At 40.7% G+C, this 27284-nt stretch overlaps 1 protein-coding gene across 2 annotated transcripts in view; it reads left to right on the top strand.

Moving 5' to 3' along the window:
• Positions 1-520: 520 nt before the first annotated feature.
• The window catches only part of raraa (retinoic acid receptor, alpha a), a 176827-nt gene continuing 150063 nt past the window's right edge, over positions 521-27284 (top strand). The window contains exons 1-2 of one of the 2 annotated variants that reach the window (XM_055057570.1): positions 521-813; positions 21607-21676. The gene's annotated coding sequence lies outside the window, so the exon portion shown is untranslated. The remainder of the gene's footprint in view (positions 814-21606; positions 21677-27284) is intronic. The other variant, XM_055057572.1, reaches the window with a different exon arrangement.

The following is a 27284-nucleotide window of genomic DNA, read 5'->3' as shown; positions in this document are numbered from 1 at the left end:
AATCTCTACAGTAAAGATGCTGATATGTAGATGGATAACATAGATAGAGAGACAGTAATCACAAATGTAAAGTTTTTTTAAAATTCTCCTTAAAGTAAAACTATAGAGTAGAACAAAACGTATTCGATTACTTAATTGGGTGTATAGTATAAATGTGAAAAGTCGCGAAGAGACCACTGTCTTTAAACAGACTTTGTCACACTTGAGAGGAAGAGAGAAAGAGAGAGAGAGAGAAAGAGAGAGAGAAAAAGAGAGAGAGAGAGAGAGAGAGAGAGAGAAAGAGAGAGAGAGAGCTTGTTCATAGGTTTTCTTCCTGCAAATGTAAAAAGAATGGCCTCCGGCATTCAGTGGCGCATATATTATGGATCTGTAGGACCAGTCATTAAAACGTCGGGCTTTTCCTGCAGCCTTTTCTTTACATTGGCAGCGCAGGGAGAAGAACATCTGGAGAGGAGCGGGACATCCACGTTTCAGCGCTGCGCTCCATATAAGGAAAAGGGGGCGGGGCTCTCACGGCGAGGAGAACGTGACTGCCATAGTTGTCTTCGGTAAGAGCGGTGCCAAACTTGCCCCTGCTCCTTGAAAGCGGCGCGGCCGCCTTTACCTACGGTCTGTCGTCGGGGTTAATTTCACGCGGCGCTCGTCGGGAGACGCTCTCTGGACGCCCGAGAGTCGGCAGAAAACTTTGGAGGAAAGAAAAGAAAAGAGGAGGAGAAGTCTACCGCCGGTAGAGAGAGATACCAGCGGCAGCGCGACTGAACTCCAGCAGCGAGTCCGAAAGGGGGACCGGGAGGAGGAGTCAACAGGTCCCAGGTATCACCGCACACTTGCCACTGTCAACATTTGACAGCGTGTCTGAGCCAGGTGTTGTTTGGGGAGCGGAAAACCTTTTACCTGGAGGGCTCTGACTGAATTCATTACACGAGCGCGTGTGACATTTTCTTCTTTTTGTACTTCTTCTCTGAAATTCGCCATGTAGCCGGATAAAGGCACTCTGTAGCTGGTAGCGCGTGCCTACCAAGTATCCGGCTGCCAATGACGTCTTAATGTCATCGTGCTGTCTTTGGGGTGGCTGAAGGCTTCAGACTCTGTACAGCTGTTAGGGCTTGGTAGCATGCAGAGCTAGTTTAAAAACAAAACAAAAACAATGTTTGAGCTGTTAAAGACATTGGCACAGATTCAGCCACGGGCTGTTTACTCGACTAAGTTAGCCTAGCCGAAGCTCCAGCTTGGCACCACTGAAAAGCGGTGACACAAAGAGTTACAACCCTGCAACATGCACCTCTGACAACAGCCTGTGCCAGGCACACACACATATGACTGATCTTCAACATTTCCAAATGTGCTACACAGGCTGAGAGGCTCGAATGTTCCTAAATATACACACTGCTAACTACTTGCTTCTTCTGTTTAGTTTTTTTTAAACGAAAGTTATTTTAGTTTCTGTTATAAAAGTCAAACTGAAAGTTATGCATTTTAAATGGCTTTTGTTCATTTTTTCTCCTGTTTCTCAGAATATTTAGAATATTATATAAACCTTTTTATGTCTTTAAGTAAAACTGAACAGTCTGCCTACAGAAAATACATCCATGTTTGTACAGTGTATTATGAGTAATGGAGCCATTGTAGATGAAAGGTGAAAGAAACAAAAAAAAAAAAAAACATTGAGAATGAAATGTCTGCCAAAAAAAATGATTAAAGGAATAAATCTACAGTACTTGGTCGAGCTTCTTTTTGAGAGAATTACTGCATGAATGCAGCACCGCCAAAAACTTGGCAGCTGTGTACGTTGCTTCAGTCTATAGCAGCAGGCTTAAGCTCTTCTTTATCTTGAAAACACTCACAGATTCTCTTTGGATTTTTGTGTCCGATGAGTTTTGTGAGCAACAAGCACAGTGATATATATCATGGTCATTAAATAAGGTATCGGTGCTAATAGCAGTGTGTGCTGCTGCCAAGTCCATAAAGCAGAGGGAATTATTAAGGGCATTTAATATTTCCAAGTTAATGTCTGCTGCAACTCTGATGCTTTGAGCCAATACCTGCACCACCAGCTCCTCTAATCATCAGTGACTGTGGGAACTTCACACATTCTGTGACTTTTTTTTTTCTTCTCCCCCCGCCCCCCAGAAAAAAAATCACAAGTCACATGAAAGTAATTTTTCTCTTGTCCTCCAGACTACAAGTGTCCAGCTGCAGTGCTGAAGGTCTGGTATCCTGGATTAAAACATCTCCTTCTCCAACACAGTTAATTCACATGGCTCAATTAGCTCTTTTGATAATCCTTCATTCATTTAATTCAGGCATGTTAAACTAGGGAAACCTCTTAAATGTGTAGGACATTTGCCCTTCAGGACCTTGGGATGTCATGAATGTGGTTTTGCTTCACTGTAGACTCACTCTAAAGTTGCTGGTTGTTTACTTGGGCACCTTTTCTAGCTCACTTTTGTCTTCCTCTAAACTTTACATTCATTTTCTTGGAAGTGAACGGCCAGATTCTTTACTCTTTGTGGCTCTCCCTCATTGTTGGCTGTCTGCCAGACGGCCGTCAAGTTAGCCATGTTGCAGATGATTATGGAGACCACAAAGTAACATTCATGAGCTCAGACTGATTTTGTTTATTTGTTTGATGTAACTATTTGACTAAATTTGTGGTTTTCGTTACCTGGAAGTAGTAATTCTAAAAATCCACAGATATATTATACGCATAATGCGAGTAATGAATCCTTGAGTTTCACTTTTTGAACTGAATTGCTGGAATAAATTAACTTTTCAGTGATATTCTGATAAACTTCATTTGATTGTCTTTTTAAAGCAATTTAAATATGCCACAACTTGGTAAATAATAAGTATATATATACATATTTTTTAGCATTTTCAACATTGCAGTGCCCATTTGTAACATTTGGCTCCGGTCAAAAAGCATGTGCTCACGTCAAGTCAGCTGATGTTTGTTTTAATGCTGTTTGAAAACACGAACCAGCGGTGCGTTCTCGCTCTACTCGGAAGTTTGAACAAGCAGTGGGAATGGTGACCTGGAATAGCAGAAGGTGAAAGACACTCGCCCTTTTCTCTGACAGCCTGTGACATTCAGAGCGGGATGAGAGTGACTCTGTGGCAAATCTGGTGTAGATGAGGGTTTTCCCACCCTGTCACCTACTCTCTGAGTGTGATTCACAGTTTGGCGTTATGCCCTCTGCGTAATTGTGGAAAGGGTTAACACTCGATACAAGGTTTACCCCATGAAAGATGTGACATGCAGTGACATTTTAGAAACTTGGTAAAAAGAAAAGGTTGCTATCTAGATTTGTTATGATGGTAGACTTCGCCTGTGTGTGTATGTTTTCTGAAATTGAAGTTGAGGTAAACATCCTGTTTAGGAATTCGTCTTTTTAAAAGTGTGTTTTTTTTAGGCATTTATTGGACAGTAGATTGAGAAATAAAAAGCAAAGAGTTAGAATAATAGAAATATATGTTTTTTTAACCATTTAAAACCTTAGAAGCATTTGAGATTGTAATCTGCCTTCATTTTCAATGCAATCCGATGCTGGCCACATTTACCGGTGTGCAAAAGTGTGAAATTCTTGATTTGTTGCTTTAGCATAATCTCACACTCCCCAAAAAAAAAAAAAAATCAACCCTTTAATGTCATTACTTTGACTAAGAATGTACTTAGTCAAAGTAATGACTGTAATTTTGATTCTGAAAAGCGGTGACACAGTGATTTCAATTCTTCGAAAATTGATGTAATTAAGTTATTTGTTTAATCTACTCTGCGTTTTTTTTTTTTTTTTTTTTATCTAAGTTGATCACAGTTTGGAGGAACTCTTTAATTCATAAGGCATGACTTTTTTTGTCCCCCTTGGGTTGAAATATGAAACAACACAGAAGTCCATTTATCTTGGCCACGGGCTTTTAGGCTGGACAAGGACCCATATTTATCTGTGCCACCATGCACAGTGAGCAGGATGGTAATGGAGGTACAAAACAAAATCGTCACGGAGAGCTAAAGCACAGGTCCATCTTAAGAGTCATCAGCATTAACATTGAATACAAGAGGGTTTTATGTGAAACAGAAAAGCAAGAAAATGCAAAAAAACAAAACAGAAAAACCTTCTTGCACCAGTGTTGCAAATGGTGGATGATCTGTGATGCTTTGGGCTAGTTTATGTTCTAAATGTCATAAGATCATTTTTGTATAGCATTTGTACTCAACAAAACTGGTGATTTTCAAGTACAATTAAATTTAAATCTTCATTTATCCCAGTTATAAAACGAAATGCTGTGTTTACTCATATCATCCAAGTATCTTCAGAGTGGTTGTGGATGGTGAAGCTGTAGATGGGAAGGATCACCAGTAGCAGTCAGGCTTGCAACGCATCTGAAAATTCCTCTGACTGAAGATTTTTGCTGCATGACAGTCTGACGACCATGATGACATGCTAACGGCTCAATTTCTGAGGCAATATTCCACGGCAACATGTTCTGGATGACATCATCCGTTGTTGGCAAGCACAGCTAATCCACCTCATTTGCTTTTAGAGTTCCTTTTTACATTTCTGTCTGGCCGTATGGTTTGAAAGCCAGGTAGAGAGATGTTTGAGTAAGGGTTGTGATCCTTGGACGGAAGAAATGGTTTGAACTTCCTCTCTCTTTCTCTGCTTTGCATCCGCAAAATCTCCTTAAGTCATCTGGGATCTGGGTCGTAGTTCAGCTATCAATTGAGCTTCATCAGCTGCTCACAGATGTAAAAACAATACCATATTGCTATGGTTACCCATCATAACTATAGTTAGAAGGTAAAAAAATCCTTCCAGCTGTACAGCATTCAAAACCAGAGGGAATAATTGGCGAAACATGCAACCATAAAAACGATGAACAAAAAGTCTAGAAACAGAACAAATAGAGCTAAAGTAACAGAGCTTCTCCAACTTGCTTCCACAGTTATAGAATAAGAGAGTTTGGGATAATGAAACAGATTCTTTCCCCACCAACTACAACTCTCAAATTCTTTTCTGAAGCTTTCTGTTCTAGACGATGCCACCGTAGCAAAAGATGAACTCATTTGGTGGTAGAAAACCTCTTCCTTGTAAACGTAGTTTTTCTGTTGCAGAGGTATTCTCTTTTAAAAGTGTGTTCTTTTTTGAATTGGGTAAACTTGTGAAAACGGTGCCATTTAGAATTAGTAGTTTCACGTGGTGTAAGAAAACGTCAAATCAAAGCAAGGGTTGTGGCACCATCTGCCCCTCCACACCCTCATCATGCCCCTTACCTCCTCTTCAGATTGCAAAGTGTGACAACCACTGGAAAGGGTCTGTGTTGTCATGGTCCAATGCTGAGTTTCCTTTCTTGTGGGAACTGAAGTGTTATCAAAGTTGCTTGATCATAATTTGAGTTCTTTTAAGGGTTTGTTTCAGTCTGCTGAATATTGAAAGTCTGACTGACCCATTTCTGATGGTGCTGCACGGGTTTCCCCTTTCTAAGTACGTCATCTTTTAGGTTGAGTAGATTCTAGGAGGTCTTTTCTCTCAGAGCAGTATTTTAGAGATGCACTCTTCGGTCCAGAGTGTGTCAGGTGGTTTGCTCTGTTGCCACAGTGGCGTGCTGCCCCTTGTTGACGAGCCAGGCTGACTCACACGGCTGCGGCCGCGGCGCTGTGCAAACTCATCAGCGGTGACTGATGAGACGAGCTCCTCACAATGGCAGCGCTCCCCGGAGATGCCACCCCGTGCTTACTTAACGGTAAACACCTCTACCCAGTCCCACCCACACTCTGTCACACTCTGACTGCTGGGAGCGCTGCTTTTTTTTTTTTTTTTTTTTTTTGTGGACTAGAAAGTACTCATAGTGAAAGCCCGGACTGCACAACAAGAGTTACTGATACAGTGAAGATGCTGGAGGTGGGTTCAGTTCTTCAGAATCTTGTTTTCATCTGTTGGGTTACGTCTAGGGGGAATGGTTTGTCAGCAAAAAACAGTAAAAAAAAAAAAAACACATGAAGTCCAGTGGAATGAGGCCATGTTGCTTTTGGTCCAATAAAACCAGCCTTGACCCAAATGAAAGAGGCGCAGAGTCTGTCAGAATAAGTAGAAATAAATTGGGATATTACAGTGGTTTTACTGTGGTGCCCAGTGACGTAGGCTTTGCCTGAGGGACCAGGGCTAGTGTGGGAAAAATGGGAGAGGAGAAGGGCGGGGAGCCGGTACCGGGAGAGAGCACAGCCGAAATCAAGTGGGCTTGTTTTATGTTTTTATTCAGAGGGGGAAGGGATCTGCTGTGATGTTGGAGCTGTGCTTAACTCTGACTGCAACAGTATGCTGATTATTTTCTTTCTTTCTTTTTTTTTTCTTTCTTTAACCTGATCAGGCTGACTTGGCCCTTTTTTGTCACTGAAGGAGTTAAATCTCCTTCAGCCTCCTTTTTAGTCCTCCTCTTGGCTTTGATGGTATTAAATAATCTTTATGTGCCAGCTCCCTGTGTTCGTGCAAGGAGAACGAGAGAGCAATTAGGTCAGCCTTAAAGCGCCAGGGTACCTTCAGAAGAGGTCCGAGGCCATCGGGGTCATCCGAACATTTTACCGCGCTGTCCTACAGTCTTCTGCTAAAATGCCCCAGAATGGATCCGTTGTATTATTTTAGGTTCCTCACTATGCTAGATTGCCTGAAGAATCAGGCCACATTTGTCTCCTTTTTTTTTTTTTTTTTTGCCTAATGAGGTTGAGCATAAAGACCTATATAACCAATTATCTTGGTTATTGATTGGGAATGTGTCGCCAGCTGCAATCAGCAACATTCTGGAAGTTGGCAAAAATATTTAGACCAAAATCATTTTTCTAATTTATATTACTTGGCTTTCATGTTGTAACTCCATACGGCTGCAACTAACAAGTATTTTAGTAATCGATTATTGTTGTGATGATTAACCTATTAACAGATTTAAAAAAAAAATCTACAAGCAACAGAATTATTTAACCACTGAAGTCTTTTTTTATACAATACTAGAAATACTTTAAAATATGCAAATAAACAGTTAATTTCCTTTTTATAAAAGAAAATCTTTACCTAAAATGCAGTAACAAAGATTATAATTATAATTGACAATAGCATTCCTATTGTGAATTTACAAAGGTTTTTTTCTTATTTGCAAAATGTATGCATGTGCCATTCAGATTTAGCTTAATTACTACTCTGAAATTATTATTATTTCAAAAAATGGTCTTTTTTGAGTGTATTCTCCAGCAAATAATTAATCAATTACTAAACTAGTTGGCGGTTGTTTCAATAATAGTTTAATCATGATTAATTGTTCCAGCCCTTTATCACCCGATGCAGTGTTGGTCAGGATTGCAATTCAGGTGGAAAATTATACATGTTTTAAAATAAAAATGTGGAAAGTACGGCATGCAGTTGTGTTTAGCCGCTATGTGCAGCAGGTGCTATTGGGTATGTCTCGACTAGCTTTGTACAGTTAGATGATGATAAGAAATATGCCAAATTTTTCACAAAAAGTTCACGTTTAGTCAGGTAATATGATCTGTGAACATACATTTTGAAGTCTTGATACAGATTCTCAACTTTGATTAGACCATTTGATTGGACATGCGCTGTGAGTGGAATCCTTCTGTTGTAGCTTGTGTTGCATGTTCTGAGCGAAAGTTCCTTTCGAGTAACAGCAAAGTTTGTGCTTGTACTGAAATGTAAAAAACTCCAGGGGGTCTGAATACTTTCACAAAGTTTCTTTTGCATGTTGTTTTGTGCTTAAAACAAAAAACCCTTATTGGATCCAAGTGACAGTAACTAACTCAAGTTCCTTTGTTTTACTGCTGAGTCGCGTTCTCTCGTATCATCTGCGCTGTTAACTTTCTCACAGCCCGCCGCCCCACATTTGAGATTTAATTTCCGATGATTTGCATGCAAATGTTCTGGCTTGTGTACACCCTTCGTTTTCCCCGAGTCGTCACATAATAACTTAATACTAGTTTCCACAAGTTTTGTACCTTGGCTTTTCACAAAACAGCCTCTGCCCAGTTGGATAGTCCCCTGGTGTGACGGCTGACATTTCCAGTGAAAGAGCCTCATTGTTGGCCTTCCATTCCCCCCCTTCCTCCACCCTCCTCTCCATAAAACAATGGTATCAATTGCTTCCACTGAGTACATCCACAGCTCTGTGAGAGAGACAGGCTGGCTGGGCCCTTAGGCCAGCTCTGCAGCCGTCCCACTAGGCAGCCAGGATGCCCTCTGTACTCTCAGCGGCCGCTCTGTGCATCAGCCTCCTCCGACGCCGGCGCTGTACCTCGGTTGTAACGTCAACCTGTAAATGCACAAATAATAGCTTGTGTATACATTCATTTTCCTTGCAGTGACAGCAGAGCAGACAGATGGGTTCGACACACCTCCTCCGCCCTACCCCCGTCCCATACCTTCGTAATGAATGGTCTTTATTCCATTTTTCCTCTCGCTTTCCCCAAGACACTGCCATTAACCGTGACAGATGATATGTTCTTTCACTGAAACAGTGATCCCGAGCACACTGTCACTGGAAAATTGAATTCGTACTCCCACCCCCTTTTCTCCTCTTTTCCTTTTCTGCATTCTAATGTTGTTCTTGCTCCTGTTTCTCTCCCTTAGTCTGAGGGACATGCTGTTAATATTACCTATTACAGTACTGTACTGTTGAATAGTCACGTTGCCCCTCAACCCCCACCGCTGTCGCCAGTCACACAGTGAGAAAGATACCAGGCGTCAATTATGCAGATGTCTGACAAGACACCATGTCCTACTTGGACTTCCCTGAGTTAAATGTTTCTGCAGTCATTTAGATAACTGGAGATAAAGTGATCGCTCTGGAGGGAGACACTTGGCAGCTTCTAGGATGTTAGTGCTGCCTTTCAGACCAGCATACATTTAAAAAAAAAACCCAAAAAGAAGCAAGGACTTTTACTTTTGTTCCTCAGGGTTGGTCTAATGAACAGTGGTTTCGAAAAGTATTCACATACCTTGAATTATTTTTTACGTTATGTTGTTTTTGCAACTGGAAACTTCTTATGCATTTTGTTGGGATTCTATGAAGTAGAAAAACACAGAGCACAAGTGGAAATATTACTGCTCGATTAATTTTTAATCAGATTAATTGAAGTGTATCAAATTAATTGCATATTAATCGACAAAGTTATAATTTCAGTTTAATTAAACCTTGCTGCTAAATTATTGAATAAATAGATATAGAGCTCAACAAAAAAGATGTTTGTTTTTAATCTGCCTTTTAGGTCATTCAACCATCAGATTGGTGCAAAGTGTTATTATACCAATCTAGGAACCTGATCATTCATGGAACTTCTTTAGAAATATGAACTGTGGACACTGAGTGTATTGGAGACGTCTGCTCTGTTGCTACATGTTTAGCACTGATATGTGATTTTAGACTTTAGTAACTTTAGTTGTACTAAACTCCTTTTAGTACATCTTGAACACAACAATAGTCTCTTCCAGTTTCCCATAAGATTCTTTTTTGAAGCAAGATTCAACCCCCAGTGGGCCAAGAGAAGCAACTTTGTCATCCATCGCCGCTGTTGCTTTATGGTTGTACCAGAAACATACCAATGTATGTTTCTGTGTTGACTGGCTTGGGACTTTTCCACTCAAGTGATTAATTGAGTTAAAATTTTTAATATGTCGTTCTGATCCTCATTCATCTCTGTGATGAGAACATCCCATCACAAAGATAAGATGAAACAAATCCAGTGTCACTCATGCTCTTTGCAGCACAGGCAACAATGAGCTCACTGCTAGCAGCATCATCATCCTCATGCGGCCCCACTGCCCTTGCTTACGCCCGTCAAATACAGCTTATTAGTCCCTGCTGAATATTCTCTGTCCATGGGCTGCCATCTCCGTGCAGGCTGCCCAAACGAGGAGCCATCACACCGAATCACTGTCGGCCTGAACCAGGCCGGTCTGTTGCATTTTCTGTCTTTGCTGCGGGAAAAGTGGCAGCGGAGCCAGAAATGCCTAAAATGGGAGCAGGGAATGCTTGGAGTTGTGCATTATTTAATGTTTTGAGTCTGGCTCATATGAAAGCTCTTTAATACATGTATAAACTGTATGTGGAGCACACGTGAAGAAGTATGTCGGAAATAGGAACTCAAGCAGAATGTTGCTGGTTAGAGATCGCAGCCTGTGCTGCAACAGCATCATGCGACGCCGTTCATACTTTAGTTTGCGTCAATGTGATTTCCATTTTTCTTGGCTCTTATTGTCGCAGTAATAATTCTGTTATATGGCGCACCAGGCAGCATATGGCTGCCATGTATGATCAACAGCCTCTGGAAGGAGGTAGCCGGGATATGCAAATGTCTGCATGCTAATGGAATTGTAATGTAATGAAGTTGGTCGTATATGGCCAATAACGAGCTGCCGTTATTGAATGTTGATGGCTTATTCTAAGCCAACCAATGTTGTTTCACGAGCTGCAGCTTTCTCATTTGTTCATCTATGCACACAAATGCATTATTGCACGACAAGCAACTGTGTGTACACGTGCGCACACTCACACAGAGACTTGGAAACATGAACACTGCATTGGCTGAAGAGCATATTGATAAATACCTGAAGTACGTGCCCACTGAAACGTTGAAACTAAATTGGGCAGAACTGAGACAGATGCGGCGCAGTAAATTAAACAAGCGATCTTCTCTGTTGGGTGACAGCACAATGGTGATTAGGGTTTCATGCGAGCACAGCATTATTTATGGCTGTGCTGTGGGCCCAGTTGAATAGACCCACAGTCCATTGACTGGGCATATTATTGAAGACCAACTCGCAGTGAGAGGCGGGGGTTAAAAATGGCTTTATTTCCTCTCGAGGAGGTCCATTTTCATCTAAATGAAGGTGGAAGCCCCAAGCGAGTTGTTTCCTGTGTGAATTGTGTTGACTGTGTTTCACAACACATCTCTGCACCCGACTGCTTTCTGTCAATCTCTTTCATTTATACACAGCATTCACAGTCAGGTTGCCCTCTCCTGTCTGATCTTCCAGTTCAAACAATAACTGATACCTTTGCATTCAGGGTCATCTGTTTGCTCTAATTAAAACACACTTGCTGTCATCTCTGGCATATTAAGAGGATACTTTGTAATCTTTCATTTTACTGGATGCAAAATTGGGTAGAAAAGCTTTAATCGGGTTGATGTAACAAAATATTGAGCAAAACAGTTTAGATAGAATTGCTTCAGTCTCAGGTTTTAAAAACTAGAATAAAGTCCCAAATCTTTGTTGCAGAATTGAGTTTCAGTCTATCTTCTGTACATCAGCCTAACCATGTATTTTATATTTTCTTCATGTGAAGACTTGTGCAATGCAAGTCTGTCTGTAAGTTACTTGGAATTATTGATCTTTTTAACACAACTTGTCGAGGAAAATAGGAAATTCATATGGCATGAGTAAGTATGCTGTTGTATATTTTAGAATAAATGCCTGTAATCATGAAAAAAGTGCTTCAGTGACTAGTTGCTCTCATGCAATATGTTGTATAAAATAAATAGTTTTCAATATAAGGAAGTGCTTGTCGATGTTCTAAAACATTAAAAAAGCCATTCAGGAATGATTTATAAAGAACTGCAGAGACATCCAAGCACATTTCAGTTCCCTGTGTTGAATTTTTAGTTGACAGTATAAATTCCTGAAGCCTACACAAGCTTCTTAAGTCAACAAACAGTTTTTTTCCCCTCTCTGTCACTCATGGACTCAAAGTCTGAGATGACTCAAAGATTACATTGTTTCATCTCCAGAAATGTTTTCAGAGGCTTAAATGCATCCAGATATTGCCCTAAATATCCATAACAGGAATGAAAGGCTGCTTCGTGTTCACCTTTGCTCCTTACAGAGCACTGATTCTCAACACAGAGCTTTCAGGCATCTAAATTATAGTTTGTTTTACTAGAGAGAACCACATTTTCAGACACCGAGAGTGATTTCGCTTGTTGGTCAGTGGCTGTGACTAATAGGCAAAACAGCAAAGTGTCTTCTAAGTGCATGTGGTTAACGATGGTGGAAGAAAAATTGTGAAAAAAAACCCTGTTTTTGTTCAGAGGTTTTGGAGCTTTGCCCTTTTTCACACCTATTAGTAATTGTGTTATTTTGAGCTCAACTAAACTATTTGCTTCAGGAAATCCTGTTCCGGTTGCAAAAGCCAAAAAAACGCAGCGTTTTGCTGCTTGATCTATTGGTTCCTGTTCTATGATAGCATGTGTGCATCTTTTTATGTTTTAACAAAATAAAAACAAGTTTCAGCTCGCCTGGAATGGGATCAGTTTAACCTATTTTATGAGGGCAGTAATTAGTTTTTGAGACTACAATTACAGTATCCTAAATAGTTTTTTTTTGTGTGTTTTCTCAGCAAGAAGGATAGGAAATGGATCGAAATATGCTGATGGATCTGGAGAAGTTAGTGTTGAGTTTAATAAACTCGGTGAGTTTGTTTATATGGAGACAAATCACTAAGCTCCCTCTCTTTGTTTACAAGTTATCGAAGATTCAAAGCTCCTCACCTGTTCAACTGACTTTACTTCCTAAGGATTATGAAATTGCATGTTTCTCCATCTGGTGACATCAGCAGTTACTCTGCACTTAAGCAGGCTTTTTGCCACAACATTTCTCACTTGAGTCTTTTTTTGGATGACTAATTTTAACTTTTACTTGAGTTAAAATATATTGAAGTAGTGCTACTCTTACTTATGGGTACTCTACCCTCCTGTGAGGCACGTCCCAGAGGAAGACCTTTGATCATTCAGTGCTTACAGGTAGTCTTGTTCAGCAGCTGATATCCCTCCATAGTTTTCTGTTCATATAGCTTCATCTAACTTCTGTGATTCCTGTAACTTCATCTTCAAATGCTTCACTCGCTGCATTTCTATTACAAATGTCCGTATGACGACATTCCACTAATGTTGGAAAAAAAACCACAATGTCACACTTGCCATGTGTCTGTTGAATATAAAATGCAATTAAAATCACACATAAATTAGTTTATTCACACTACAAGTCCTTCAGAAACATGCTATGGCGTCGTCCTCCGGCCAATTCCTGTCATCTTCTGAATTTTTTCCATCAGCAGTAACATCTGGTTATTTGTCACTTGACTCTTGTGATGCAAAAAAGTGTTTCTATTAGTTTTGTGAAATACACTTTGACACTGCCAACTTTCCATTGAAAAACATGTTGGTTTGTTTTTTTAAGTGCGTTTTAACTAAGCAAATTTATTTTTGTAATTACAATTTGTGCAATTTTATGGTAAATGAAAATGCAGCTATTGATCGAAGAAGACTACCGTTGAGTCTTCGTCCATCAGTAATCACTTCCACACTGAAGAGTGGCTTTTTTTCTTTTCTGTTTTATTTTTTAAGCACATAGTTATGTTGATTTCACAGATTGGAAAAAGTGAAGTCAACACTTTGCATTTGCTCCGATAACCACAAGATGCCACGTGACGCAACTCTGTTGCTCCTTTTTTGCATTCAAGCTGCGTTATCATTCCAAAAATATCTGGGATTTATTCTCATTCTTTAGAGAATAAATCTAAAGACAACTACAACTGTTTTTAGCTGGATAGTCTGTCTCTGGTGAGGGCCAGTAAAACTGAAAATAAGGTTCTCTGAGCAATCCTAACTGCTCTTTGTGTGTATGTTTGTGTTTCCTTCCCTTGTTTTCTAGAGTAAAGTTGGCATCATATTGCGGGGCTTATTTTTTGTGGACTCCAGCTTCCAGTTTTTCTATTGTCTTGTTTACATTCTCTTGAAGGTCTTTCAGCATCCCCAAGCATCTTGAACTGTGGGATCCCCCTCTGAGGCTGCGACAGAACACTTGTCTGTGTTTAACAAAGCCGATCATTTTCATGACTTTGGCACATCCCGGTAAAATGCCTAGAATCCTTTCATTGTGGCCATGTAAACACTCCACCTCTCTAACTGATAGACACTGAGCTGTTTCTCCGAAACTCAAAACTTTACTTGTTCTTTGTGTGTTGGAGGTGTGGGATTAACATGAGATGCCATAACGAGTAATCTGTTGCATCTTTTCATCTGCTATTGTCGATAATCAGCCCATGCACAAGTTATGAAATGCCTAACAAAGGGCCTGTGTTTGTGAATTATCTGTCATCCCCAATTGATAGATGGTTGCTGCGTGAGGATTTCGTAAGGATTTTTTTCACAGCAGCATATTTTCATCTCGGCTGGCCTCCGGCCCAGGATCCTACTCGGACTGTATTCTTCTTGTCCACAGAGCCAAAACAATACCAAGCCGCTGTGCTGCTGCTTCTTCTTCAGGGAAAGCTACTCTTGGAAAGTCCCCTTGGAAACTGGTTGTTTTCTGCTCTATGTGGTTTTCAACAGGGTTTGGACATCGCCGTTTGCTACCTCCCTTTCATCTACTCATCTTCCGATCAATTGAAACTTATATTTCAGGATGAGAAACAGTGTTTTATATTGGCTCTGGCAGGTATTTAAAGCTCTAATTTGCTCCAGGTTGCGCTCATTAAATCGTCAGTATGATGTAATGTTTCACCGCTGCTACTGTGTGCCAGCATGGCATGTTTTTCCACTTAGGGATTCCAGAACTCGTCTCTCTGCCGTAAAAGCGGCGCATCTGTCGGCTTCTTTGGAGTCTGACAAGAATATACGGCTAAATATCCGAGGAGAGGGGCTGCCTTTCTCATTCATCAGCTTATGTAGGTATGATAAATGTTCCTGATCACCTCTTGACCCTGTGAGGTCAAGCTTTTGCCCCGTCACCCTCCTCCTCCCTGCTGACTCCGTACCCTGTGGATAGCCTTTGCTCTGACCACCAGAAGATGCTATGCAACGCAACTCTGCTGCTCCTCATTCGTATCCAAGCTGCGTTATCGTTCCAAAAATAACTGGAATTTATTCTCTGGCTTCAAAAACACAATCACAATTGGATACAGTGAGCTCAAACCAGCATGCTCCACTTCCTTTGTATTCAGCTTTAGTTTTAACCTCACATGATCAACTTTAATAACCCCACTGTGAGGATAAGTACATAGAAGAAAATGCGAGATTATCAGGAAAAATAATCTTCTGCAAGACACAAATGTAGCTGAAGTATTGAGGACAGACTCTTCTACACACATGCACACACGCATACATGCACACGCCATATCTACTTTAAAGAGTTACTTCTCATTTTGTTTCCCTCTGGCATTGTGAGGAATCAAAGAGAAGCTTTTGTTCTGTTGAAAATCCACCTGATAATGTTGGTAACCAGCCAACTCCCTGCCAGAGTTGGCTGGATTTAACAGGCGAAGAGGGGGAGGGAAAAAAAAAAGAAAAAAGAAAAGAAAACACTCCACTCTGTAGTGCCCAGTCCGGTGTTACACACTTTACACACCCCGCACAGTGGCCCACATTTCTGTACAGTCTCCCAGAGAAACCGCTCTTGTGCTCGGAGCCTTTAGAAGAGGGTGGTGAATGTCATTTTCAAGAGGGTAACCCTCTAGAGTTGAAAAGTGCAGCTCAGGTAGTGGCACTATAATAGCACCAGCAGGATGCCAGGTATTCTGGGTTCGCAGATAGGCCCCTTACTTTCCGCTTAAAGTGGTCCACATGAGACTGATTGAGCCATTTCTCCCAGCTAAGCTGCGTGAAGAGAGCTACTTCTATAATGAAAGAATACTGCTAAATCAGGGCTTGACAAATCTACTTTCTCCATGTCCACGCGCTGACGGTTGGAGGATTAGCCTCTAATTTTAGTGCCACTTATCTCTTTGGCTGCTTTTGGGAATTAGTTCCAAATAACCCAGCCTAAAAAGTGTGAAAAATATGAAGGGTTTTCAGGAGGTTGTATGGGAGGGCGGTGAGAGGTTTTCTATTGTCAGGGAAGCATGGCTGCCAGGAAGAGATTGTCCAGAAGCAGTGAAGGGGTTTTATTGGATAAAACATAGACATTTTACATGCCTATGTTTCATCCATAGACGTGGATAAAACATAGGCGTGTTGGTACCGTAACTCGGAACCAACGAGACAACGGTTTTTAGATACAATAGGTCAGAGCTCAGGTTTAAAGGTAATATAAATTCAGTAGCTTTTTGGCAGATGCAGAAAGTACAGTTTCTCTGCAGTTTACTAAAAGATGTTTGTTAAAATTTTATGAAAGGGTGACTGCATGTCAGCTTTTTTCTTTCATTTAATTTCAGATATCAAACTCATTTTCATTTTGTGCAATGTCAAGATCATAAATGTTCTCAAGGACCCGTACCAGAATGCATTGATAAAACTCATTAAACAATAGAAATAAATTGTTGTCTCCGCATTCAAGAAGTACTCCTTAAAATAAAATATTGATCATCTTTTCAGATTGATCAATCCCTCCTGTACTTCTCAGTTGTTTTTGTGATTTTTTTTCCCAATCACCCAGAAATTTTGACGATTTTGCAAAAGATTTACAATAAACTTACACTTATTCAAAAAATATGGGTGATTTTTCAGGAATATCTTGAATAGCATAATGGCAAAAAACTGGAGGAACAAATAGATGTATTTAGCTTCTGGAGTCCTGAGGGCCACAGATAAAGCTTTGGTGGGCCAGATTTGAGTCTGACATATCGATTTAGTGGATTTTGTGTCAAGTAGAAAAGAAAATTGACATCAAATTGAAATATGTGTACTTCACTGAAGTTGTTTTGTTGCATCATTTCTGCTGGAGAAAAAGAGAAATTTCATTGCATCAGTAATAGGAACCCCAAATTACCACAGGGGGCAGTTGTTGAGCAGAATGCTCAAGGACAATGTCTCAAGTGCGTCAATGACATCAAGCAGTCTGAGTTTTAAACAAAGTCATAAAAATTTACCAAAAGCAGAACCTGCTCTGTTTTTCAATTTTGTTGCAATTACTTTAGTCAGTCAGTCAGGAATTTCAAACAGCAAAAACAGCCAGCGTTTTTGCTGCTTGAAACCTGTCGGTGTCATGGAGACCCCGACAGGTTGGAGTTTTCAATCTCAGGAGTATGTGGCTGCGGTGACGCGTCATCAATATCAAACGCCTATCGATACGGTGCTAGAGGCAGGTGCATTTAAAACAAAGAAGGACAGAGTGTCGGTGTGCATTCAGCACTTTTGAATAGCTGTCAGCTTATTGATTCCCCCTCAAGACGGACATCAATTCTGCTCTGCCCGCTCCGTTCTGTTTGTGACAGAGAAGCACAGATGTACATTTACAACAACAACAAAATCACCTTCTTTGTATCAGATATGCTTCTCTTTGAAAAGAATCCTTGATGTTTAGCTTGGTGTTTTGGCGCGATTATGTAATTCATCAGGGTGATGGCACAAAGGGAAGGGGGCGGGGCATGTGAAGGGTTTGGAAGGGCTGCTCATCGTCTAGCAACAGCCCAAGGGCAGGAATGTTTTGTGCGCCAGTGTGTCCGACAGGTGGCTAGGAGACGCTAATTGATTAATGGTCAGGGTTGATGTATGAGCCCCCTTGGCCAACCCCAACATAAAGGCTCAGAGCGCCAGTGTCGCCCTAAATCATTTCCTACCAAGCCCGTAAACCCAACACAGTTCCCTTCATTTGCATTTGAAAGGCCAACTGCGAGACAGGCCGCAGCTTTTAGGACCTCTGCAGGCCGTCTATTGTCAACACCCAGAGTTTGAATTAACAAGCTAGAATTTTATGTCACAGGAATAATGACAACAAAGATGGTTTTATAATAAGGGTCACTTGGCACTAATGAATGATTAACATCTCTACAATCTAAGCCTCTTATGATGTTTAGATCTTCTTTTTGCTTTGCTTTATCCTGGAAGAGCTGAAAACAAACCCCATTTTTCTGCTCCTGTTATTCCACAGAGAGAACAAAAAAAACAAAAAAAACTGGAGACTAATTGAATGCATTTTTAACAGATATCCTGATACAGAACTCTTTTACACCCCAGGGTGTGATCATTTAGATTATTTTTATCCATATGTGTTTTTGCTGGCAGTTTTTTGGGATGACACATTCGGAGTGTCAGATTCTTCCTGAGTAATTGAACATAAGTCAAATTCACCTTTCCCCTGATAATTTTTGGCTCCATAAAACTCCATATGGAAGAAGTCTCTTATTATTTATTTATTTATTTATTTATTTTTTGTTGTTGTTCCGAGCGTTCTGTCTGTCTGACTCCCTGTCTCACTTTCTGGTTGTTTGCCATTCCACTGGGGGCCTCTCGTGACCCTCCTTGTTGTTTTTGTTCGATGACTGTTGAGGACAATGGCAGTCTGGAGCCTTGGCCGACACTCAGCGTGTGTGAATCTGCATCTTTCCAATGGGAGTTCTGTCTTCCGGTGTCAGGGGAGGTTATGTGATCTCTGTGTCACTGAAGGGGCTTTCCACCGCCGCGAGTGAGTGTCTGAGGAAGAAGGGTTTATCTCCACTGAGCGCTCGCTTGCGTGTGTGTGCGCGCACGTGGCTGGAGGAATTTTATAAAACCAAGCAAGTTAAAACAACACATTGTGTCTCTTTAAATGTGAGCTCATGACTGTCGCTGCAGGGCTGCCAATCCCAAAGTTAGGCACACAGTTGAAGACTGCTGCTTTTTATCAGTCGATATGAGGCTCAAGAATGATTCCACTTTGAGTCCAGATTCCAAGGCTGGTGAGGGATTTAACTTGGAGAGTTTGTTTGCTCGTCATAAAACCCAGGTGTGGTCGTGCCTTGAAGACCATCTTTTAAAGTCTTCTCTTGGCGAGAAAGGGAATTCTTGATCGAACAAGTTCTTGTGCTCTGCAGCCGATTTAGATTGGATCTGAGAATCTGACAGAGCTCCAGCAGTATATGTTAAAGGTGAATTTCTGCACTGAGTAGCTTTCGCCCTTCAGCAAGAATAAAGACGTGATTACCCGAGGCTATTCCTGTCTACTTTCATCAGTGTAGCTGCAGGGCTTGGACATGCATCATCAGAAATGCACGCAAACACACATGGGTAGGCATTCACTCTGTCCTTCTTTCTTCTGGACTCCTCTGCTTTCTAGAAATGTAACTACTCTTGTTTTTGTGGCCGAGTAAAGAGGGAAGAAAACATTCGGTTCTAAACACCATTCAGAATTACAAACAGGAAATGAGAGTGTATAATGAAACAGGACGTGCCAAGCCAAGGCCCCTGCGCAAATCAACTGACTGGGTTATTGTTGGGATGGAATAGAAACTAGCACATACACACACATCATGAATGTTGCACATTAAAGTGTTTTCAGCTGCACCAATAAACTGTATTTCATTAACAAGATCATAAAACAGACATTCAGCCTGCAACTAAATGCTGTGTGTGATATTAGTTTGACTTAGAGTTTTCACATGTAGGGCTCATGCCAAGCTTCTAACTACTTCAGTAATGCTGGCTCTAGGCGAGGCTGTGGTTGTTTTGGATACAGAATGTTTAAGGTTTATTGTTGGACACTTTCTTCCTTACCTTGATCATAAATAGAAAGGATGCCTCACAATGCAAGGTGGTATTTGTTCCAAGGCTTTGAGGCATACTAACACAAACCCTGTCAACCTCTACACCACAGGGCTGCTTTGTACACCAGGTGTTTATGCTGCAGATGTGGAAGAGCTCGGATAAGGTTATGAAAGATGAGATTACTTTTGAGTTATTATCATCAAAATAAAACCGCTTTGACTACAGAAAAGCTACAGTTTGTCATGCTGTCTTGTTTTACTGGAATTTTATCATGAAATGGAAGGAAACGGAGTTTTAAACAATGTAATAGGTATGGCGTGCATTAATGGGCAAATACTTTGTTGAGGCACCTTTTGTTCCAGTTATAGCTGCAGGTACTTAGTGTCTCCAAAAGCTCATTGTTCTTTTAAAAATAGCCAAACATCAGCCAGTTTCAATTGACATTATTTTTGCCATTATTTTCGTATTGAATTTCAGTCTAAACTTTGACTGGGACATTAATATGGTTTGATTTAAACCATTCCATTGTAGCTCTGATTGTATGTTTAGGATTGTGCTGCTGCAAAGTGAACTTCTACTGCGGTATCTAGTCTTTTCAGTATTCTTATAGGATTGTCGTATTTGTAGCTCCACTTTGGCCGCCTTCCCTTCCCTGTGATTCTGATTATGAACGACCTCTTCAAGGGGATGAACAGTTTCAAATTTTTGCACAGTACTTTGCATAACACAAAGTAACCTTAAGTAACTGTGTGCATCATTCATTCTGTGAACAAAGTACTCTTTGGTCAGTATGTCAAGTTTAGGGAGTCAGTAATCTCTTGGAAGGTTTATTCCTTCCTTTTCAAAACTTTATTGTTCAAGAACCTAACCCTGCTTTAAACTTCTGTCTGAGCTGTCTGCTGTGGTCCTTGGCCTCACTTGAGGGTGTTGGAGTAAGGAAGTCCAGCTTTCCTTGTTTATTACTTTGTCTTGGTTTATCAAATTAAATTCCTCAAAGCTATATCAAGTTTTTGATTGCTACATTGCGAAATCTGAAAATCTTAAAGGGATGTGAATACTTTAAAAGAGAGTAAACTATATGTTTCAACAGTTTATCCTCAGGAGCCGGTGATAACAAACTAGTGTGAAATTCATTTGGTGCTTGTAAAATGGCGCAACCTCTGCCTGGAGGAGTCTTACTTCTTTGGGACAGGGTCTTCTTCCTCCTAGCCCTAGCCAAGAGAAATTGTTTTAAACCCATATGTTTTACTTCCCTATCACTGTAATATTTGTTTCTTTTTAAGCACACCTTGGAAGACCCCATTCTGTTCCTACATTCTTTCGGAGCTCAAGGGATTGTATACCCAGAGTCCGTTAAAGAGACCTTTATTTCTAAATGTGATTGATTAAGTAGTTTGGCATTGTTGTTGAATCAGTTCTGCTTTCAACTTGTGGTAACTTTTATCCACTTGATTTAGCTTGAGACATTTCAAGAAACATGTTTCCAAGTTTTCCACTTCCACAAAAGTGCCATTTACCAGATTTTTCAGGAGTGCCATGTGACTTTTTTTCCCAGATTAGATCTGAAATTAGATTCTGAACATTTATTAACATCTGGCAATCTCCATGAACAAAACGGTGTTATTCACACCCTCCAAACTAGTGTTGCTGAATCATTTTCAGCGATAGCCATTCATCTGTGCAGCGTCGGCCCCCAACTCCTCTTCTTTGGAGAGATGACATGCCACTTCAGATTTTTCTCTGTCCTGACAATGAAGGCGCCTCTGTGTCCCTATTTGCGCATCAGGCTAAGGGGATTTCAAGGCCGCCACCTGATTCACATTGCTGTAATTGAGTTGTGGCCATAAGCACCACTGTGCCTGCATAGGCCGTAGGTAATTTACACACCACAAAAGCACTTCTTTACTCCACTTTTCACATGATGTCTGAGGCACAAATGCAGAAGAGGAAAGAGTGCAATCTATCGGAAAAAGGGTGGGGAGATTACAGAAAGTCGAGAGGGGAAAAAGAGTGTAAGAGTTTTCATGTAGCAAGGCAGGTCTGTGCCAGGGAGACTTGGGAGTCTCTGAGTCTGCAGCACGTGGATAAGGCCCACAAAAGCTCTCGGTTTCAAATATCTTTCTCTCTGTCTCTCCCTCTCTCTCTCTTTGCAGAGCGTAGGAGTTGCTATCAATTCAAAGGGACGTTTCTTTGGCGCAGGACGTGGAGGCTGACGTTTTTGGGGTAAGTGGGAATTTGGTGTTGTTTTTGGCTCTGTGTAATTGGACTTTCAACACTTGCGTCTCTGGGCATTGCTCTGTCCTGTGTCACATGCCACATTTGAATTGTGGTCACAGGATGAACTTGTAAGCTCACGGAGGAGTCAGTCGCCTCGGTTTGTCCCATGTCATGTCTTCTCCTTGCAGGCTTTGAGAAAAAGTCAGAGCTTGTGCGGATCTGGCTTGATGTCAGTCACTTTCGTGCGATCTTGCAGAAACCTAGCGCGTTGCATGCTGAATGGGTAACATCGTGCCTTAATTCTGGGTCTGTTGTATCTGAAACGGAGCTGGCAGTCCAAAAAAACAGCTGTTTCTCATTACAATCTCGTTTGTTGAACATGAGCTATTTCTCTGTGAAGACAGATTTTTGGGACTGGTCCATCTTCCTAATATTAGTTATAAGAGCTTAAGGCAGTCAAAGAATTTGTGATTCAGTTTGATCTCATTCCTTCACCTTCCCTTAGCTAGTCAAAAAGCAGCAGTCCAGTTTTTTTTTTTTTTTTTTTTCTTGTCTGCAAGTCTCGAGGTTGAAGGGTTTTTAGTGTCGCTTTCTGGCATGTCTTCCTCCAGACGAATACCTGCCCTCATACCAGACTGGAAGCATTAGCAAATGGGTCGGTATGTGTACCTGCATGTATATGCCAACCATTACAGACTCTAGAAAAGAGCCGCTTCGTCAGATGCCCACATCACACCCACAGAAGATGTTCATGTGCCATAAGTGGGAATGTCAAGTGGTTTGGCGGATGCTCCTTTGTTGACATCCAGTTTGGCAAATGGCTGGTTAAAAGCTGGCTGTTTTTATTTTTCAAGCTTACAGCTGAACGTTTCTTGATAAAGTCTCTTCTCCTCTTCCAAATAAACAGTGGTTTGCAAAATTGTTCATACCCCCAGAATGTTTTCAGGCTTTGGCACTCTTTATGAGAGTTTTGTGTGATTCACATAAAGTAGTACATCACAGTGAACTGGAAGAAAAAGGAGATGGCTTTTTCAATTCCTCTTATTTTGTTGGCATGACCATTGGTATAAATGGGTTTCAGATATTTTGGATTATGTCTACCAGGTTCAGACATCTCTGACATTTTTGTCCATTCCTCTTTGCAAAAACAGCTTTTAAAGCTCAATCAAATCAACTGGAAAACCTCTGTTAGGATTCCATTTTAAGCTTTGCCACAGATTCTCAGTTAATTTTATTTCCGGACTTTGACTGGGCCATTCTGACGAGTGAGTACTGGTTTGATTTGAACCAGTCAATAGTACTTGTGGGCTATATTTAAAGTTGTTTCCCTGCTTGAAGATGAATATTTGCCACAGTTGCAAATCTTTTGTATATTCCAACAGGTTTTTTTCACAGACTGTCCTTGATTTGGCTCCGTCCATCTTTCTGTCAACTCAGACCACCGACCCAACCTGCATTCGAACCAACACGTCCCTCTGTTATGTTGCGACCAGTTTGTATGCCATAACATTTAGATCAAACACGGTTTAGGACAAAATGCAAACCGGACCTTTTTTCTGGTTTTCTGTCAGAATTTCTTTCAAAAAATGTAGTCAGAGCTAAAGTAGCACACTTTAGATCAAATATTGTTTGAGACGTCAAACGTCAGCTTTAAATCCAATTTAGTATGGGTGGATGTATTTAAACATCAGTGTTCACAGAACTTTGTCCAGTCGGACAGAGCAATCAACCAGAACTGGCACAGACATGCCTTCAAAGACTTGAAGCTGGAATTGCAGTGAAGGTTCAGCAAAGTATTGATTCATTGCAGCTGAATGCAAACACCTCCCACACTTACCAGATTTTTCATGATAAAAACATTTTCAAACCATGCAATGTTTTCCTCCCACTTAGCAATACAATATAAAAAAAACAGTAATATAAATCACAACAGACACGTGATAAATAAAATATCAATAGGTAATAGGTTTGGTAGAATTTTCAATAATTTCACTGAACTTCAATCCAGAACCGCACAGCATTCTGGGAGATGCAGCAGGCAGAGGAAAGGCCTCAGCTGCTCTACCTCTCACGGCCAGCTAAGCTCGGTTGGTGGCGTCAGCTAACTCATTCTTTGGTTACCTAGCAACAACCTGTTGACTAACTTGCATATCAGCAGTATGCTATAAACTGCTTAAAAATAAAAATACAACGGCATAGTGGAAAAACTGGATGAAAGAGGAAAGCTAATGCCAGTAGTTTAGCTGCATTTCAGATATTTAAAGCAAAAAACAAATACTTATTGATACTGACTGATATAAAATGCTTGTCTCGTGATACATTTTTCAGCCATATTATCCAGCCCTATTTAGTAAACAATAGGTTACTTTGATCTATCACATAAAATCTCAGCTAAAAACAGCATCCTGATGTTTGAGGTCGGTGCAAGGCAAGAAGTGAGACTGCTAAAGGGGATGGAGTAGGTTTGCAAGGTGCTTTATATGTTTGAACGTGTTCCTTTGTTGTGTTAGCCTTGGTAAACCAGGAAGCTAGTAATAAGAAGCAAGGAAAACATGATGCGATTCAGTGATGATGATTTAGCTTTGTTTTCCTATTTGTTGTCTTTCCTCTTGATCTTTTTCACCTCATTATATCCAATAGGAACCGTTGCACTTCTTGGAAATTATATAATCATTCTATTAGCAGCCTCATTTACTCATTACTGCTTTGTTTTGACAAAGGGGGGAAAAAAGATGTTTTCCATCTCGCTTTCACTCTCTGACTGAGCAGGTTTTGGGGTTTTCTGCTCCATGTAAAATAGCATTTAACCCTCTCCTCCCATCGTAATTTAGATCCCAGTCTCATAAGTGGGTTGGAAGCAGCCCCAGCAGCTGATGTGGAACACATGCATTTAATGATTCACACTCTGTGCGGTAGGTCGGCGATGACTGCTGAGCCGACTGCCTTTCCCCTCAGTCTAGAATAGTTCTCCACTGTTGTTTTTCAGTGCAAATGTTTCTTTTCCAGCTCCCCTACTCGCATAAAAATGTGACGGCGGTTGAAGTGTGTTGCTTCAGCTCAACGGTTCCTGTGTAATTATACTAAACATCGCAGCCGAAGCTAGAAGCAAAATGAATACTATAGAAACTTTTTATTTTCTTTTTCCTGCAAGCACTTACACCGAGTGATGATTCTACCACTGCATTTCATTACAGTTATCTGTAATCTAATGAACTCATATTGCAAACTGGTTTTCCCACCTTTCACTTACTTTTAGACTAAACTTGGAAATGTAGAGACATGGTTGAGTAAACCGCTATGAACCTGGAGGTGTTTTTGCCCAAGTGAGCTCGTGTATTGTAAGATATGTGAACAGCAAGCTACTACTTAATGGTTTCCTTCCTTATACAGAGCAGGATTGCAGATGTTTTCAAGTGCTGACTCTCAGGTAGAAATTTAGCTGTTTAATCTGCTTTTAAAAACGCCTATCAAGGTTATAGAAAGTTTTGGTTTTAAATTCTAGAAATGTTGTCATACCATTTCTGTGCTTCAAATTTCTTTTAGATACACCTGAAAGTACATGAGAGACTCCAGCTTTATTAAGCGGAGAGAATAAGCCCCACCCCTACCTGCTGCTGTGCACTCTTGGTCAGCTGGCTAAACATTTATGTTATGGCATAGAAACTAATGAAGAGATACCCATTATGTTTACAGTGGACACTTGGACATGGAAATCCTTTTAGTCTCCCGTGACAACCATTCAGCTGCGCAAAACACCTGTTGGAACCCAGCTCCGCCTCTTATGACAAAGCTCCTCCCCGGAGCTGCAGTTGAAGTCAAAGTTCTTGTAAAGAATAATACAGAATTTTTATGAGAACTGCAGTTATCATAGCTTCTTGATAATGCTATAAAATGACACTATATGACTGGAAAACATAGTAGTCATTAGTAGTCATTTATGATTCGCTGGGGAGCAGAGGTAGGACAGCAGTCACTGTAAAACAGGCAAAACAATTCCAGTATTGACATTTTAAGCTGACTATGCCATCAAATATTAGCTATTAGCAGAGTTAACAGTCATTCCATAAAAAGGCAGTCTGCTTGTGTTATTACGTTTACACTATCAAGCTGGTAGAAACATGCACAAGGTATAACAATAAACTTAAGATGACTTGGAATTGATTATTAATGTTGCTCTTGAACATGAATTAAATAATGAGGATAAAATCATTCATCTCTACTGTATTCCTTGTGGACATAGTGAGTAGAGTGGGATGTCTTCCTTTGTCTCTTAGTCCTGGTCTCACGTCCTTTACTGTGGCCTTGTCTGACCCTTTCTTTCTACACTTATTCACTCCCACATCTCTCCATCGACTGACTCACACACACGCACACACGCAATCGCGGACTGGTCATCACACATATATGATATGAAGACAAATGATGGCTCATTGCCCAGACATAACTCTGAGTGGCTCTTTCCATTTTGCAAAGTAACAAATTTGTCGGCATCCTCAGCACTTGAGAGAGATAATGCACTTAATGGCCCCTCATAGATTAAAAAGGCTGCTCATGAGCAGTGGATGGAAGAAATGGTGTGAAGCATTTATTGATTATCTGGACTCAATGCAACATAAGGCTGTTATGATCTGAGCAATGTGTGTGTGTGTATGCTGGGACTCAGAACACATTACTCTTTAATTTAGCTCCCCTCCCAACATTACCCCCACCTCCAACAACTACTCCAGTCAGTTCACAAGAGTTATATCAGTGTTGTGTTTTTAATGTGGTGGTACTCAGATTTTACAGCACCTATAATCAACCGCATAACAAAGAGCCCTCGTAAAATGTTGTTTTAATGAAACCTCTTTGCGCCCTTTCGTGTGTTTTTCAGATCGTTGTTGTAAATCTTTTAAGGGTTGTGAATTAAGCTTTCTGCTGGAGCTTGTTTTACTTGTTGGAACAATAGATGGTGAGATGTTTGGAGAGCTGTAATTGACGAGGGGGACCTCCCTGGATCTGAGTGTTGCTGCAGAGCTCTACCCAATACTGTACTCTGATGAAAAAACAAAACCCCCAAAAAATACCCCAGTCATACTAGGCGAGAGGGCGTAGCTCGCTGTACTGAGCAGTCTGCAGTTCCTCTTTGGGGCGCCTCCTGACAGGAACTTGGCAGCAAGGAAACATAAACAAATTCCCTGTGGTGGGCTGGCAGGCTTCAGCTGCGTGGTTCTCCTCTGAGTTACCATACATACTGAGTACATACTAAGCCTGCTCAGCTCAGAACCCACAAGCCGGGAGAAATAGATTTTCAAGGACAGGACAGGTGCTGCTGGTTCTCCTCACAGCAGCCTAATGACTCCTGTTTACATTGTAGTCGTCATGGTTGCACAATCCAACGCATTTACTGTATTTTCCAGACTATAAGATTACACTATTTTGTAGTTTGGCTGAAAAACTATATATATATATATATATATATATATATATATATATATATATATATATATATATATATAATTTTTTTTTGACTTGATGTGTTAAATATTAATTGATTCTGATAGACCTAAACCCCTTGGTTAAACATCACTGTCTGCAGCCACGAGGAAAGCAAATCGCAATCTGAATTCAAGAT

This window comes from Poeciliopsis prolifica, unplaced genomic scaffold (assembly GCF_027474105.1).
Source record: "Poeciliopsis prolifica strain line A6 unplaced genomic scaffold, Auburn_PproV2 SCAFFOLD048, whole genome shotgun sequence".
Taxonomy (NCBI): domain Eukaryota; kingdom Metazoa; phylum Chordata; class Actinopteri; order Cyprinodontiformes; family Poeciliidae; genus Poeciliopsis; species Poeciliopsis prolifica.
Note: the sequence above shows the minus strand (reverse complement) of the source record. Positions and strands in the feature narration are given on the sequence as shown.